Raw genomic sequence first — 17,589 nt, forward strand, 5'->3', positions numbered from 1 at the left:
ATTAGAAAGGCGCTATATAAATCCCATCCATTATTATTATTATTATTACACACACTCGGGACAATTTACAATTTTTACCGAAGCCAATTAGCCTATAACCCCTCACTGCTCACGATTGATCTATGGTGAATGGTTGAGTGAATTGTGGACGCAGCCCAGACCATCGCACAAACCATCAAGGAGAAGCTATACTTCAAAAAATACTAGACAAAAAATGCTGGAGAAACTCAGCGGGTGAGGCAGCATCTATGGAGAGAAGGAATAGGTGACGTTTCGGGTCGAGACCCTTCCGGGTCTCGACCCGAAACGTCGCCTATTCCTTCGAGAAGATTTTTCCAGCATCTTTCTTCATCATTGTTCAACTTTTGTCAAGGAGAAGCTATACTTCACCCTCGTTAGACCTCATTTGGACAACGCAGTTGCAGCTTGGGACCCATACACAAATAAAGACATTTCTTCCATCCAACGTGTCCAAAGACAGGCAGCTCGATTTGTTACTAACACCTATGAGAGAGAAGCGAGTGTCACCAAACTTCTGAATTCTCTGGGGTGGAACCCTCTCCAAGACAGACAGACGTGAAGCTCACCGTTTGACCTGTTTTTACAAAATGTTAAATGGTCAGCTCGACATAGACTACAAGACCTACACCAAACCCAAACCAATTAGGAGCAGACGAGGGCATTCGATCCAATTTGTGATCCCAGCTACAAAGACAGATGTGTTGGTACAGCAATTCGTTCTTCCCCCGCACAATTAAAGCATGGAATAATCTCCACCCAACTATAGTTACCCAACCAGATGCAACTACATTTAAAGTAGCTCTTTCTTCCCAATAACCCTTTCTGGCTTAAGCCCTCCCTTCACCACCTCCACAGTTTAAATTCCAGTTGGAATATTTTGGAGGACCAAGAAACCAAGAACCAAGAACCCCGCCAGTTAATGAACACAAATCAGCAGATTTTTAAGCAACTTCTTCACACAACGGCACGAAGGGCTGAATGGCCTACTCCTGCACCTATTGTCTTTTGTCTATTGTCTAACAGGCAGCCAACGTCCCCCCCCCCCCCCTCCCAAAGGCTGGCAAAAAACTATCGATTTCACTAGCGCCAGGGACAACACATTTTGCAAAACGGGGAATTAAATGCCCGAACGTGACTGTATTTTCGATGCTCGAACTGTCTCCCACCCGTTTGCCACTTCCCGCAATGATGCCAGAGGTAATTAAAGCGGGCTGCCATGCCTGTGAGAGTTTTATTCGTGGCAGAAAACTAAACTGCCTCATATTACTGTCACAGTTTTACAGTGAGCGAGACTTATTATCTTCCAGCGCGGATGCTTGTCGGATTTTATTACCCAGGCAATTGATGGGCGAAAATTGGTGGACATTGTGTTCCTCTAATGCGTAATTGTCATTTACAGAAATCCAGTTGTAATTATAGACATATTGGATTTCAATGGTAATTATAATGGCTAAACACAAGGGCCTTTGTGGTGAGGCTGCTGATGTTGTGTGCCCCTTGGGTGACCGAGCGATTTTGCTTCATGCAAGCCTTGCGCTGAAGAGGGGTATTAACGCTCGTCTTTGTTGGGGAAAACTTGTTCGTAAGGTCGTAAGTGATAGCAGAATTAGGACCAGAACCAGGGGAGGGGGGGGGTCACAGTTTAAAAATAAGGGGTAAGCCATTTAGGACTGAGATGAGGAAACACTTTTTCACACAGAGTTCAAGTTCAAGTGAGTTTATTGTCATATGTCCCAGATAGGACAATGAAATTCTTGCTTTGCTTCAGCACAACAGAACATAATAGGCATTGACTACAAAACAGATCAGTCTGTCCATATACCATTATATAAATATATATACACACATGAATAAATAAACTGAAATAGTGCAAATAACAAATAATGGGCTATTATTTTGTCCGAGCCAAGGTTAATAGCCTGATGGCTGTGGGGAAGTTGTGAGTCTGTGGAATTCTCCGCCTCAGAGGGTGGTGGAGGCCGGTTCTCTGGATACTTTCAAGAGAGAACTAGGTAGGGTCCTAGAGGGAGTTAGATGTGGCTAAAGGGATCAGGGGGTATGGAGAGAAGGCAGGGATGGGATACTGAGTTGGATGATCAGCCATGATCATATTGAATGGCGGTGCAGGCTCGAAGGGCCGAATGGCCTACTCCTGCACCTATTTTCTATGTTTCTATGTTTAGACAATAGACAATAAGTGCAGGAGTAGGCCATACGGCCCTTCGAGCCTGCACCGCCATTCATTGTGATCATGGCATGATCGTCCCAAATCAATAACCCGTGCCTGCCTTCCCCCCCATATCCCTTGATTCCACTAGCCCCTAGAGCTCTACCTAACTCGTAGGTAGAAACATAGAAACATAGAAATTAGGTGCAGGAGTAGGCCATTCGGCCCTTCGAGCCTGCACCGCCATTCAATATGATCATGGCTGATCATCCAACTCAGTATCCCGTACCTGCCTTCTCTCCATATCCTCTGATCCCCTTAGCCACAAGGGCCACATCTAACTCCCTCTTAAATATAGCCAATGAACTGGCCTCGACTACCCTCTGTGGCAGAGAGTTCCAGAGATTCACCACTCTCTGTGTGAAAAAAGTTCTTCTCATCTCGGTTTTAAAGGATTTCCCCCTTATCCTTAAGCTGTGACCCCTTGTCCTGGACTCCCCCCAACATCGGGAGCAATCTTCCTGCATCTAGCCTGTCCAACCCCTTAAGAATTTTGTAAGTTTCTATAAGATCCCCTCTCAATCTCCTAAATTCTAGAGAGTATAAACCAAGTCTATCCAGTCTTTCTTCATAAGACAGTCCTGACATCCCAGGAATCAGTCTGGTGAACCTTCTCTGCACTCCCTCTATGGCAATAATGTCCTTCCTCAGATTTGGAGACCAAAACTGTACGCAATACTCCAGGTGTGGTCTCACCAAGACCCTGTACAACTGCAGTAGAACCTCCCTGCTCCTATACTTAAATCCTTTTGCTATGAAAGCTAACATACCATTCGCTTTCTTCACTGCCTGCTGCACCTGCATGCCTACTTTCAATGACTGGTGTACCATGACACCCAGGTCTCGCTGCATCTCCCCTTTTCCTAGTCGGCCACCATTTAGATAATAGTCTGCTTTCCTGTTGTTGCCACCAAGATGGATAACCTCACATTTATCCACAGATACAGGGAAAAGCTTTTGTTGCGTGCTATCCAGTTGGCGTAAAGACAATACGTGATTACAATCGATCCATTTGCAGTGTGTAGATGCATGACAAGAGAATAAGATTTAGTGCAAGGTAAAGCCAGCAAAGTCCGATCCAATGTTGTAGGAGGAACTGCAGATGCTGGTTTAAAACGAGGATAGAAAAAAAATGGCGGAGTAACTCAGCGGGACAGGCAGCATCTCTGGAGAGAAGGAATGGGAGATAGAATGAGTTGTCCGATTTCTCAGTAGCAAGATTAAGGACAGTCGGATTTTCTATCTGAGTGCATTGTTAATCTTTTTATAGGTTCACCGCACCGACCATTGTTGGCTGATGGTGAAGGTCATCTTCTGCTTTGATCTGTCATTTTCACGCCTCACCCTTCCATATCTCTAGTTTCCCTCGCCCCCTGACTCTCAGTCCGAAGAAGGGTCTCGACCCGAAACGTCACTCGTTCCTTCTCTCCAGGGATGCTGCCTGTCCCGCTGAGTCACTCCAGCATTTTGTGTCTATCTTCGGTGTAAACCAGCATCTGCAGTTCCTTCATGCCCATGCTTTTACTAATGCCCCTGTCCCACTTAGGAAACCTGAACGGAAACCTCTGGAGACTTTGCGCCCCACCCAACGTTTCCGTGCGGCTCCCGGAGGTCTTCGTCAGTCTCCCTACCTGCTTCCACTACCTGCAACCTCCGGCAACCACCTGCAACCTCCGGCAACCACCTGCAACCTCCGGGAACCGCACGGAAACCTTGGGTGGGGCGCAAAGTCTCCAGAGGTTTCCGTTCAGGTTTCCTAAGCGGGGCAGGGGCATTAGAGAACTCTTCTGCTGAGAGAATCCAGAAAAAGAAATCGGAGTGATCTATAAAAGATTAACAATGCAATCAGATAGAAAATCCGACTGTCCTTAATCTTGCCACTCAGAAATCAGACAATTAATGTTAAGCTCTCTGCAGCTTTCTTTCAATAACCTCTTTCATCCTGGCTGCTTGATAGATGAGACCCGGCTCAGAGATATGGTTACAGGTTAGAGCTAGGAGCTCATATATTTAGCGCTAGTTTAGTTCTGTTTAGTTTATTGTCACGTGTACCCAGAGACGGAAACCGCTGTCAAAACATGGAGGGGACCGGGGGGACACAATATCTTGGCATGCGCACACTCACACACACACACACGCGCGCGAGGCTTCGGAGGCTCATTCCAGCGCTAAATGCAGCTCAACTCTGCCTGTCTCACCGGGTTAACTACAGCCCTGTATGGACTGACGAGATACCAGCGCTGCTTCTCCACGCTGGCCATATTTCCCGCAAGTCCAGGAAGGGTTGTAGGCTCACCTGGCGGGACAGGCAGAGTTAGCTGGGTTTAGCGCTGTTTCTTTGCGCTGGCCCGTCTGACTGCCGACCAAAGATCCTATAGCGGAGGATCTCTGCTGCCGACCTCTCTGGCCACACGCGGGGGGGGTGGGCACTTGGGTGGGGACAGGACAGCGCCAGAGAGCCGGCCGGGATCATCCTGGCTGCGGATGAAGCGCAGGTCTGTGCCACGTCTCCCTCCTCCAATCACCGCACTCTATCCTCAGTCTCCCCCCCCCCCACCTCCCCCTCCTCCAATCATCGCGCTGAATCATGCCCAGCCCCCATTGCCTGCTGACCGCCGTCTCTATCCTCCAATCGGCGCCCTCGATCAGCAGTCCCACCCCCACTGTCTCGTGAAAAGCGGAGATTTCACCGGGTTTTAAAATCCTGATTACAAAAACTTGGGGGGGGGGGGGTACCCCACCTCTCAAAACATGGGGGGAACGTATCCCCTCTGTCCCCCCCCGGGTTTTCCGCCCCTGCGCGTACCGAGGTACAGTGAAAAGCTTTTGTTGCCTGCTAACCGGTCAAATTACATATTTCGCTTGGGCAAGAGGTAATGATTTTGATTTCTCTAACTTCAAGTAACCCCGGTAATCCCCGTCTCTCTCTCCATCCCTCCCCCACCCAAGTCGCACCAGCTTCTTGTTCTCACCCAACAAACAGCTAACAATGGGTCTCCTCCATGGCCAGAGTTTCGCCGAACACCTCCGCTCAGTCCGCAAGAACCTACCTGAACTCCCGGTGGTTCAGCACTTCAACTCCCCCTCCCATTCCCAATCCGACCTCTCTGTCCTGGGTCTCCTCCATGGCCAGAGTGAGCAACACCGGAAATTGGAGGAACAGCACCTCATATTCCGCTTGGGTAGTCTGCATCCGGCGGGCATGAACATTGAATTCTCCCAATTTTGTTAGCCCTTGCTGTCTCCTCCCCTTCCTCAGCCCTCGGGCTCCTCCTCCTCCTTTTTCCTTTCTTCTCCTCGCCCCCCCACCCCCATCAGTCTGAAGAAGGGTTTCGGCCCGAAACGTTGCCTATTTCCTTCGCTCCATAGATGCTGCTGCACCCGCTGAGTTTCTCCAGCATTTGTGTGAACCAACAGCTAACAATGGCCTGTTTCCGTTAAGTAAGTAAGTAAGTAAGTTCATTGGCGTACCCGCAACGTACATTCTACGTGCTTACCACGAGTTTGATTTTTTTTTTAACTCGGGAGAGCTCTTGAATTAGCTTGTACAGTGGGACAGCCCCATAAGTAAGTACGTTTATTGGCCAAGTATTCACATACAAGGAATTTGCCTTGGTGCTCCACCCACAAGTAACAACAATGACAGTTATGAAGGACAATTTTACATTGAAGTAAGTAAGTAAGTTTATTGGCCAAGTATTCACATACAAGGAATTTGCCTTGGTGCTCCGCCCACAAGTAACAACATGACATACAGTGACAGTTACGAATGATTCGGAAAACGCTAAACATTAATAATAATAAAACACTAATGATAAAACACCATTGATCAAGCATGTGAACCAACAAAATACCAGATCAAAGGGAGGCTACAGATTTTTGGCTGTTGAGCAGAGCAACTACTCGTGGATAAAAGCTGTGTTTATGTCTGGCTGTGGCAGCTTTGACAGTCCGGAGTCGCCTTCCAGAGGGAAGTGATTCAAAGAGTTTGTGGCCAGGGTGAGAGGGGTCAGGGATGATCTTGCCCGCTCGCTTCCTGGCCCTTGCAGTGTCCAGTTCGTCAATGGAGGGAAGGCTGCAGCCAATAACCTTCTCAGCTGATCGGACGATTCGCTGCAGCCTCCGGATGTCGTGCTTGGTGGCTGAGCCAAACCAGACCATGATGGAGAAGGTGAGGACAGACTCTACGATGGCCGTGTAGAATTGGGCCATCATTGCCTGTGGCAGATTGTGTTTCCTCAGCTGCCGGAGGAAGTACATCCTCTGTTGGACCTTTTTTGACTGTGGAGTCGATCGTAACTTTTTTGATCATCGTTACCTTGTTGCATATCTTTCGTTCATTGTTCTTTATCTCCCTTAAGAATCCATTAAGAATTGTATATGTTTCTATTACATCCATTTTTATCAGGTATCTGTACACGGTGGATGGCGTTGCTTGTCATCACGTGTTGTCTTTCCGCTGACTGGTTAGCACGCAACACGGGCTTTTCATTCTACACACAATGTTCAATCCAATCTGACAATGCCGCAGAATCAAGTCAAACTGAAGTTCGATCACAAGTTGGAGAAACTCAGCGTCTATGGAGCGAAGGAATAGGTGACGTTTCGGGTCGAGACCCTTCTTCAATACTGTACCTTCGATTTTTCCAGCATCTGCAGTTCTTTCTTAAACATTTCGTTGAAGAAGGGTCTCGACCCGAAACGTCACCTATTCCTTCGCTCCATAGATGCTGCCTCACCTGTTGAGTTTCTCCAGCATCTGCAGTTAAACATTCAATCACAAGTTTATGTTCATAAGTGATAGGAGCAGTATTAGGCCATTCGGCCCATCAGGTCTACTCCGCCATTCAATCTTTCCCTCTCCTAACCCCATTCTCCTGCCTTCTCCCCATAAGTCCTAACTCCCGTACTAATCAAGAATCTATCTACTCTCTGGTCCCCTAATTTGAGGAAGGACATTCTTGCTATTGAGTGAGTGCGGCATAGGTTTACTTCCCAGATGCTCCATTCTCTCAGCATATGACAGTCCCACAGGGTTAATTCCCGGGATGGTGGGACTGTCATATGCTGAGAGAATGGAGCATCTGGGCTTGTACACTCTGGAGTTTAGAAGGATGAGAGGATATCTCATTGTTAAGGGCCTGGACACGCTAGAGGCAGGAAACATGTTCCCGATGTTGGGGGAGTCCGGAACCAGGGGCCACACACAGTTTAAGAATAAGGAGTAAGCCATTTAGAACGGAGACGAGGAAACACTTTTTCTCACAGAGAGTGGTGAGTCTGTGGAATTCTGAGGGCGGTGGAGGCGGGTTCTCTGGATGCATTAAAGAGAGAGCTAGATAGGGCTCTTAAAGATAACGGAGTCAGGGGATATGGGGAGAAGGCAGGAACGGGGTACTGATTGGGGATGATCAGCCATGATCATATTGAATGGCGGTGCAGGCTCGAAGGGCCGAATGGCCTCTACTCCTGCGCCTATTGTCTATTTTCTATGTTCTATGTTTCTGTCACCTATTCCTTCTCTCCAGAGATGCTGCCCGTCCTGCTGAGTGACTTTCGTATCTGTCTCTGGATTGTAGCTTGTTGCACTAAACTGAAGTAAACAAGGTGGTAGAGGGGGGGAATAAAAGAATTGTTGACTCGGCATCCACCGAGGCGCAGTGCAATGTAGTTTGTACTCTACGCCTGCTTGTACCGACACACACACATGCTGTGTGCAGTGACCCAGGGCACGACAATGGAGGAATGATTCAAACAATCTCATACAGATGGCACAATGGGCTAAGTGTTCGGCTGGCAACCGGAAGGTAGCCGGTTCGAATCCCGCTTGGAGTGCATACTGTCGTTGTGTCCTTGGGCAAGACACTTCACCCACCTTTGCCTGTGTGTGAGTGATTGGTGGTGGTCGGAGGGGCCGTAGGCGCAGATTGGCAGCCACGCTTCCGTCAGTCTGCCCCAGGGCAGCTGTGGCTACAGAAGTAGCTTACCACCACCGAGTGTGACTGAGGAGTGAATGAATAATGCGATGTAAAGCGCCTTGAGTATTAGAAAGGCGCTATATAAATCCCATCCATTATTATTATTATTATACAGCAGGCACAGACTTAACCCCAGCACACAATATGGCAATTAGGGCTCTGTGTCTCTCAGTGGCAGTTTCAGATGGCCTGCGTTGTAAACTTGTGGGAACGACCCTGTGGGTCTGCGCTGTTTTAAGTATTAAAGTGGCTGGAGTGTCAACTCTGACACAAAATGCTGGAGTAACTCAGCGGGACAGGCAGCCTCTCTGGAGAGAAGGGATGGGTGATGTTTCGGGTCGAGACCCTTCTTCATTGAAGTAACCCTCTCTCTCCCCATCCCTCCCCCATCCTGGATCTCCGACCAGTCTGATTGTGCTCTTGATTACGTTTTATCTTTGCAGGCTTCGTTGCCAACTTCCCCCAGCTAACCATATAACCATATAACAATTACAGCACGGAAACAGGCCATCTCGGCCCTACAAGTCCGTGCCGAACAACTTTTTTCCCTTAGTCCCACCTGCCTGCACTCATACCATAACCCTCCATTCCCTTCTCATCCATATGCCTATCCAATTTATTTTTAAATGATACCAACGAACCTGCCGCCACCACTTCCACTGGAAGCTCATTCCACACCGCTACCACTCTCTGAGTAAAGAAGTTCCCCCTCATGTTACCCCTAAACTTCTGTCCCTTAATTCTGAAGTCATGTCCTCTTGTTTGAATCTTCCCTATTCTCAAAGGGAAAAGCTTGATCACATCAACTCTGTCTATCCCTCTCATCATTTTAAAGACCTCTATCAAGTCCCCCCTTAACCTTCTGCGCTCCAGAGAATAAAGACCTAACTTATTCAACCTATCTCTGTAACTTAGTTGTTGAAACCCAGGCAACAATGACCTATTCCAGTGTTTAAGAAGGAACTGCAGATGCTGGAAAATCGAAGGTAGACAAAAATGCTGAAGAAACTCAGCGGGTGAGGCAGCATCTGTGGAGTGAAGGAAATGGGCAACGTTTCGGGTCGAGACCCTTCTTCTGACCTATTCTATATTTTCTCTGATCTTCGTCCCCTTTCATGCCTTGCCCTTCCATATCTCTGTGTCTTCCTCTCCCCCGACTCTCAGTCTGAAGAAGGGTCTCGACCCGAAACGTCACCCATTCCTTCTCTCCAGAGACGCTGCCTGTCCCGCTGAGTTGCTCCAGCATTTTGTGTCTATCCCAACGTTTAAGAAACAGTTAGACAGGTACATGGATAGGACAGGTAGGCAGGTGGGACGAGCGTAGCTGGGACATGTTGGCTGTTGTGGGCAAGTTGGGCTGAAAGGCCTGTTTCCACACTGTATCACTATATGACTCTGTGACTAAGTAAAATAACTGAACTACATAGACTTGCGGACATTAGTTCTGTCTTTTTGCACTATTAGTGTGTGTGTGTGTGTGTGTGTGTGTGTGTGTGTGTGCGTGTGTGTGTGTGTGAGTGTGTGAGTGTGTGTGTGTGTGTGTGTGTGTGTGTGTGTGTGTGTGTGTGTGTGTGTGTGTGTGTGTGTGTGTGTAGGTGTGTGTGTGAGTGTGAGTGTGTGTGTGTGTGTGAGTGTGTGTGTGAGTGTGTGAGTGTGTGTGTGTGTGTGTATATGTGTGTGTGCGTGTGTGTGTGTGTGAGTGTGTGTGTGTGTGAGTGTGTGTGAGTGTGTGTGTGTGCGTGTGTGTGTGTGTGAGTGTGTGTGTGTGTGAGTGTGTGTGAGTGTGTGTGTGTGTGAGTGTGTGTGCGTGTGTGTGTGTGTGAGTGTGTGTGTGTGTGAGTGTGTGTGAGTGTGTGTGTGTGCGTGTGTGTGTGTGTGAGTGTGTGTGTGCGTGTGTGTGTGCGTGTGTGTGTGTGCGTGCTTGCGTGTGTGTGTGTGTGTGGATATATCAATTGGTGACTGATTGGTCCTCCTGATTAATTTTACTGTGTGTTTTCCTCGTTGTCACCTTCACCTTCAACCAACGATGAATCATTCTGCATTTCCTTTTCAGTTTAGTTTAGAGACACAGCGCGGAAACAGGCCCTTCGGCCCCCCCGGGTCCGCACCAACCAGCGATCCCCGCACACTAACACTATCCTACACCCACTAGGGGACAATTTTTTACATTTATACCGTAGCCAATTAACCCACAAACCTGCACGTCTTTGGAGCGTGGGAGGAAACCGAAGATCTCGTAGAAAACCCACGCAGGTCACGGGGAGAACGTACAAACTCCGTACGGACAGCACCCGTAGTCAGGATCGAACCCGGGTCTCTGGCGCTGTGAGGCAGCAACTCTACCGCTGCGCCATCGTGTCGCCCTTTTGATCGTCGTCTGCTTTGATCTGTCGTTTTCACACCTTACCCTTCCATATTACCCTTCCATTCAGTTGTACAGGGTCTTGGTGAGACCACACCTGGAGTATTGCGTACAGTTTTGGTCTCCAAATCTGAGGAAGGACATTATTGCCATAGAGGGAGTGCAGAGAAGGTTCACCAGACTGATTCCTGGGATGTCAGGACTGTCTTATGAAGAAAGACTGGATAGACTTGGTTTATACTCTCTAGAATTTAGGAGATTGAGGGGGGATCTTATAGAAACTTACAAAATTCTTAAGGGGTTGGACAGGCTGGATGCAGGAAGATTGCCCCCGATGTTGGGGAAGTCCAGGACAAGGGGTCACAGTTTAAGGATAAGAGGGAAATCCTTTAAAACCGAGATGAGAAGAACTTTTTTCACACAGAGAGTGGTGAATCTCTGGAACTCTCTGCCACAGAGGGTAGTTGAGGCCACAGTTCATTGGCTATATTTACGAGGGAGTTAGATGTGGCCCTTGTGGCTAAGGGGATCAGAGGGTATGGAGAGAAGGCAGGTACGGGATACTGAGTTGGATGATCAGCCATGATCATATCGAATGGCGGTGCAGGCTCGAAGGGCCGAATGGCCTACTCCTGCACCTAATTTCTATGTTTCTATGTTTCTATATCTCTGCGTCTCCCACTCCCCTGACTCTCAGTCTGAAGAAGGGTCTCGAACCCCGAAACGTCACCCATTCCTTCTCTCCAGAGACGCTGCCTGTCCCGCTGAGCTACTCCGGCACTTTGTGCCTGTCTTCCACATTAACGGGCCTGTGTTTCACTCCCCACACAGATGTTATTCACACGGTGGGACCCTTCGTGCAGGGGAGGGAGAGACTCCCGGACAAGGTGCTACAAAGCTGCTACGTAACAAGCCTGAAGCTCGCCATCGACAATAACCTGCGGACCATTGTAAGTGGTTATTCTTTACCTCTTGTGTTGGAAGGAACCGCAGATGCTGGTTTAAAACCGAAGATAGACTGGTCCGCACTGCTAACTGGACAGCCCGCAACAAAAGCTTTACACTGCACCCTGGCACACGTGACTGTAAACCAAACAGAACCAATGCTAGACACAAAAACGCTGGAGTAGCTCAGCGGGTCAGGCAGCATCTCTGGAGAAAAGGAACGGGTGACGTTTTGGGGCGGGACCCTTCACCGGACTGACCGTCAGTCAGGGGGACATTTAAGATACTGGGGAAGGTACGGAACAAAGCAGAGCCGGTACCGATGACCCGGGGAAGGTGGAGCCCACAATGCTCCATTGTTGGCTGAGGACTGGGGGTGGGACGCAGAGAGAGAGAGGGATAGCAAGGGCTACTTGAAGTTAGAGAAGTCAATGTTCACGCCGCTGGGCTGTGAGCTGCCCAAGCGAAATATGAGGTGCTGTTCCGCCAATTTGCGCTGGGCCTCACTCTGTCAGTGGAGGAGGGTCAGGACTAGGGTCGGCAACTGTCCCGTATTAGCCGGGACATCCCGTGTATTTTGGGCTAAATTGGTTTGTCCCATACGGGGGGCAGCCCTTGTCCCGTATTTGACCGCTGCTACTCGGGTCGAGGGGACTGTCGGGTCGCCCGTCCTGGCGTAGTGCATCCCGTGGAGTGCAGCAGCAGCAGCGGCAGCAGCGGCACCTCGCCCGTGGCCCCATCGGTCGCTCGCCAGCCCGGCCTAGCCGTCCGACTTTCGGAATGAAGAATGAAGAAGGGTCTCGACCCGAAATGTCACCTATTTCTTCTCTCCAGAGATGCTGCCCGTCCCGCTGAGTTACTCCAGCATCTTGTGTGCACCTTCGAGGGAACGCAATGGTTACCTCGTCCCTGATGGGGGGGGGGGGGGGAGGGAGTGGCCGGGGCGCGACTGTTTTTTTGACCGTGCTGCTTGCAGCATGAGGTGTCATTAATCCGCCTGATCTACGAGGCATCAGAACATTGGCCACTCGCCAGAGATTGTTGGTACCTGCTGGCAGCGTGATGCTCTGGTGTGAAACACTGGTTCGCGCTGAGCCCACAGCTTCACAGGTAAATCAATCTCGCACACACTTGTCAGACGGACAACACACAAACACTGAGTTAACCAGTCGATGTGCTCGCAGGCGAGAAGGGATTACCCGGGCTTTACACTGGAACTGCAGCGAAGGTGGACACGAACAAGATGCTGGTGTAACTCAGCGGGACAGGCAGCATCCGTTGAGAGAAGGAGGAGGAGCCATCCTGGAGGAGGAGCCATCCTGGAGGAGGAGCCATCCTGGAGGAGGAGCCATCCTGGGGAACGGCTGCTAACCAGTTGCCTCTACAGTTCAATTCACTTTTTTTTAATTAGTTTTTAGTGAATTTTGTCCTATGTTTGTTGGGGAATTTGACTTTTTTATGCGGGGGGGGAAGGGAGAAACTATTTTCTAGGTCCCTACCTGGTCGGTGAGGCAAATTTTTCCCCGGGCTGCACAGTCGACCCGTCCTTGCGGCCTACCAGCAGGAGTGGAGCGGCGTTTTCCTGGCGGGGACCGGCCCAGCACCTTCAGCTTCGGTGGCGGCACAGCGCTGGAGCGCTATCGCGGGGCGGAGCGGGCGATGCCTTGCCTGGGTCGCCGCGCTGGGACCGCCGTGATCAACACCGTCGAGCTGCGGGACTGTTGAGCGGCCAGCCACGGGCTGCGGCGCCGACTTTAACATCGGGAGCCTCGGAGCACCAACCGACGCGGCCCTGTCGGCTTCGGAATGCCACGGACTCCGGCAGGGAATCGGCCGTTCCAGCCGCTGTGAGGACTCTCCCGACGCCGGAGCAACACCACCCGGCGAGAACGGCCAGGAACATCGGGCCTCCGTAGAGGCAACTGTGGAGGCCTCAATAGGCCTGACTATGGGAGAACTGGGGATGGGGACTGGACATTGTGCCTTCCCCCACAGTGGGAACCATTGTGGGGGGATGTTTTTTTGTGTGTAAATGATTATTTTACTCTGTGTCCAAGATGGCTGCCAGAAGGGAGAGTGGACGCTGGCGTGCTTTAGCTGCCGCTGCTCTCTCTTCATATTGTGTTTTTGATTTTTGTCTTTGGATTGAATTCTGTCTTTAATTTGTGTACCGGTGATGTCTTTACTATTTATTTCATTCCGATTACATGTTTTTACTCTATTTGCTAAATTTTGTAAGGTAATAATAATGGATGGGATTTATATAGCGCCTTTCTAATACTCAAGGCGCTTTACATCGCATTATTCATTCACTCCTCAGTCACACTCGGTGGTGGTAAGCTACTTCTGTAGCCACAGCTGCCCTGCGGCAGACTGACGGAAGCGTGGCTGCCAATCTGCGCCTACGGCCCCTCCGACCACCACCAATCACTCACACACATTCACACACATTCACACACAGGCAAAGGTGGGTGAAGTGTCTTGCCCAAGGACACAACGACAGTATGCACTCCAAGCGGGATTCGAACCGGCTACCTTCCGGTTGCCAGCCGAACACTTAGCCCATTGTGCCATCTGTCGTCCCAAGATGTCCTTGAGACTCTTGAAAGGCGCCCATAAATAAAATGTATTATTATTATTATTAAGGAACGGGTGACGTTTCAGGGTCGAGGCCCTTCTTTAGACTGAGATTCAGGGGGGGAAGAGAAACCAGAGATATAGTCGGTAGACAAAAAATGCGGGAGAAACTCAGCGGGCGAGGCAGCATCTATGGAGCGAAGGAATAGGCAACGTTTCGGGTCGAGACCCTTCTTCAGCCAGTGTGAGGTGTAGATGGAGTCGATGGAAGGGAGGTGGGTTTGTGCGATGGTCTGGGCTGCGTCCACAATTCGCTGAACTATTCACCATAGATCAGCCGTGAGCCGTGCGGGTTTGTAAGTTTAACCCCTGTTCCCACGGTACGAGTTCATTCCAAGAGTTCTCCCGAGTTTGCCCTGATTCGAACTGGGAGATTTACGGTAATGGCCGCTCATCGGGACTCGGGGGCTCTCGTGGACATTTTTCAACACGTTGAAAAATCTTCACGAGTCTTCCCGTGCTTACCTGCCGTTAGCGAGTCTTCCCGAGTACCTGCCGTTAGCGCTGAGACGTCCCCGAGCTCCGACGTACCCGCTACGTTCATTCTCCGTGCTAACCACGAGTTTGATTTTTTTTTAAACTCGGGAGAGATCTTGGAATGAACTCGTACTGTGGGACAGGGCCATTACTAAACTTCCACCCCCTCTCCGGGCACTTTCCCTTGCAACCGCAGGAAATGCTACACTTGTCGCTTTACCCCCCCCCCCTCGACTCCATCCAAGGACCCAAGCAGTCTTTCCAAATGTGGCAGAGGTCCACCTGTATCTCCTCCAACCTCATCTATTGCATCCGCTGCTCGAGGTGTCAGCTGCTCTACATCGGTGAGACCAAGCGTAGGCTTGGCGATCGCTTCGCCCAACACCCCCACTCAGTTCGCAATAACCAACCTGATCTCCCGGTGGCTCAGCACTTCAACTCCCCCTCCCATTCCCAATCCCACCTTTCTGTCCTGGGCCTCCTCCACGGCCAGAGTGAGTCCCACCGTAAATTGGAGGATCAGCTTGGGGAGTCTACTTCTAAGTCTACTAGTCATATTTTGCTTGGGTGGTCTACAACCCAGCGGTGTGAACATTGACTTCTCCAATTTCAGGTAGTCCCTGCTTTCTCCCTCTTTCCCCTCCCCTTCCCAGCTCTCCCACAGCCCACAGTCTCCACCTCTTCCTTTCTTCTTCTCCCCTCCCACCCCCACATCAGTCTGAAGAAGGGTCTCGACCCGAAACGTCGCCTATTTCCTTCGCTCCATAGATGCTGCCTCACCCGCCGAGTTTCTCCAGCATTTTTGTGTACCTTTCAAACTAAAAGCAAGATGGGCCAGTTAATTGAACGTCAGAAGAAAAATGTTGTTTGAACGAACAGCCAAGAACTCGGGAGAGCTCTTGGAATGAATTCGTACCGAGGGACAGGGCTATAAATTGGCTTCGGTAAAAATTGTAAATTGTCCCGAGTGTGTGTACGAGTGTCGGATAGTGCAAGTGTGATCGCTGGTCGGAGCGGACTCGGTGGCCTGTTTCTGCGCCTCATCTCTGAAGAACCAAAACTTTGAACGGTTCACAAGCACTCTCGCTCCTACACGCTGACTGAAGGGACGACTTTGTTATTAAGGAGGTGCACCTTCTCAGCGGAAGATTAATTTGCCTCTTCACCTTTTCTCTGGCGGGTGAGTTTTGCGCCGCCGAATAGGATGTATGTTGAGTTTAACCTCTCCTCTACATCCCGATCCCACGCACTGCCCTTGAATTGGTAGACGGCTTGTTTCATCTTAAGCTGCAAACATTGGGGAAGATCAAAGCCAATTCTCCATAAAGCTGGCTGCGACATAACTCATTTTCTCCGCGCAGAGTGAGGCTTATCGTGCCCTGAAAATGACAGCCAGCAAATGTGTGGCCAGGTTAGACAAATTAGTGACCCTTGCCACGTTGGCCTAAGAAAATAAATTGCCATGCTGAGGCTGGCATTCGGCCTTTTATAACTCAAAGGCTTTCCACTGCAAGACCAGTTTCGTCTTAAGGGGTTGGACAGGCTAGATGCAGGAAGATTGCTCCCGATGTTGGGGAAGTCCAGGACAAGGGGTCACAGCTTAAGGATAAGGGGGAAATCCTTTAAAACCGAGATGAGAAGAACTTTTTTCACACAGAGAGTGGTGAATCTCTGGAACTCCCTGCCACAGAGGGTAGTCGAGGCCAGTTCATTGGCTATATTTAAGAGGGAGTTAGATGTGGCCCTTGTGGCTAAGGGGATCAGAGGGTATGGAGAGAAGGCAGGTACGGGATACTGAGTTGGATGATCAGCCATGATCATATTGCATGGTGGTGCAGGCTCGAAGGGCCGAATGGCCTACTCCTGCACCTAATTTCTATGTTTCTATGTTTCTATGTCTTTAGTGTAGAGAAACAGGCCCTTCGGACCAGCGAGTCCTAAATGTTATGCCCTTATCATGTATATAAGCTCTGTAAATGGGTCGATTGTATTATCTTTCTGCTGGCTGGTAAGAGTGTACAGGCCCAGCTGCTCCATTCTCCCAGCATATGACAATCCCGCCATTCCCGGGATGGCGTGACTGTCATACGCTGAGAGAATGGAGCGGCTGGGCTTGTACACTCTGGAGTTTAGAAGGATGGGAGGGGATCTCATTGAAACGTATAAGATTGTTAAGGGCTTGGACACGCTAGAGGCAGGAAACATGTTCCCGATGTTGGGGGTAGTCCAGAACCAGGGGCCACACACACACAGTTTAAGAATAAGGGGTAAGGAGTGAGTCTGGGGAATTCTCTGCCTCAGGTGGAGGCCGGTTCTCTGGATGCTTTCAAGAGAGAGCTTAGATAGGGCTCTTAACAATAGCGGAGTCAGGGGATATGGGGGGAAGGCAGGAACGGGGTACTGATTGGGGATACACAAAAATGCTGGAGAAACTCAGCAGGTGCAGCAGCATCTATGGAGCGAAGGAAATAGGCAACGTTTCGGCCCGAAACGTTGCCTATTTCCTTCGCTCCATAGATGCTGCTGCACCCGCTGAGTTTCCCCAGCATTTTTGTGTACCTTCGATTTGCAGTTCCATAACGAGCTGCTACGATACATCCACAGACTCCTACGGACTCATTATGAGCATCTGCAGTTCCTTCTCAAATACTGATTGGGGATGATCAGCCATGATCACATTGAATGGCGATGCTGGCTCGAAGGGCCAAATGGCCTACTCCTGCACCTATCGTCTATTGTCTATTGTCAATTGACCCGATCTATCCCTCTCCTGATTTTATACATCTCTACAAGATCACCCCTCATCCTCCTGCGCTCCAAGGAATAGAGTCCCAGCCTGCACAACCTCTCCCATCGACCCGATCTATTCCTCTCGTGAGCAGCAAAGAATCGGCCTGGGCAAGAGACTGTGTGTGTGTGTGTGTGTGTGTGTGGGATGAAAA

General features: G+C 49.9%; 1 long non-coding RNA gene across 1 annotated transcript; it reads left to right on the forward strand.

Annotated features, from left to right (window-relative positions):
* The first annotated feature begins 1,105 nt into the window (after window positions 1–1,105).
* LOC116970157 lies at window positions 1,106–16,157 on the forward strand. The gene is made up of 3 exons (XR_004411035.1): window positions 1,106–1,218; window positions 11,420–11,538; window positions 16,147–16,157. It is a non-coding gene; the product is annotated as an uncharacterized LOC116970157 (long non-coding RNA).
* Window positions 16,158–17,589: the final 1,432 nt, after the last annotated feature.

The sequence above is a fragment of the Amblyraja radiata genome, unplaced genomic scaffold (assembly GCF_010909765.2).
Source record: "Amblyraja radiata isolate CabotCenter1 unplaced genomic scaffold, sAmbRad1.1.pri scaffold_586_ctg1, whole genome shotgun sequence".
Lineage (NCBI taxonomy): Eukaryota > Metazoa > Chordata > Chondrichthyes > Rajiformes > Rajidae > Amblyraja > Amblyraja radiata.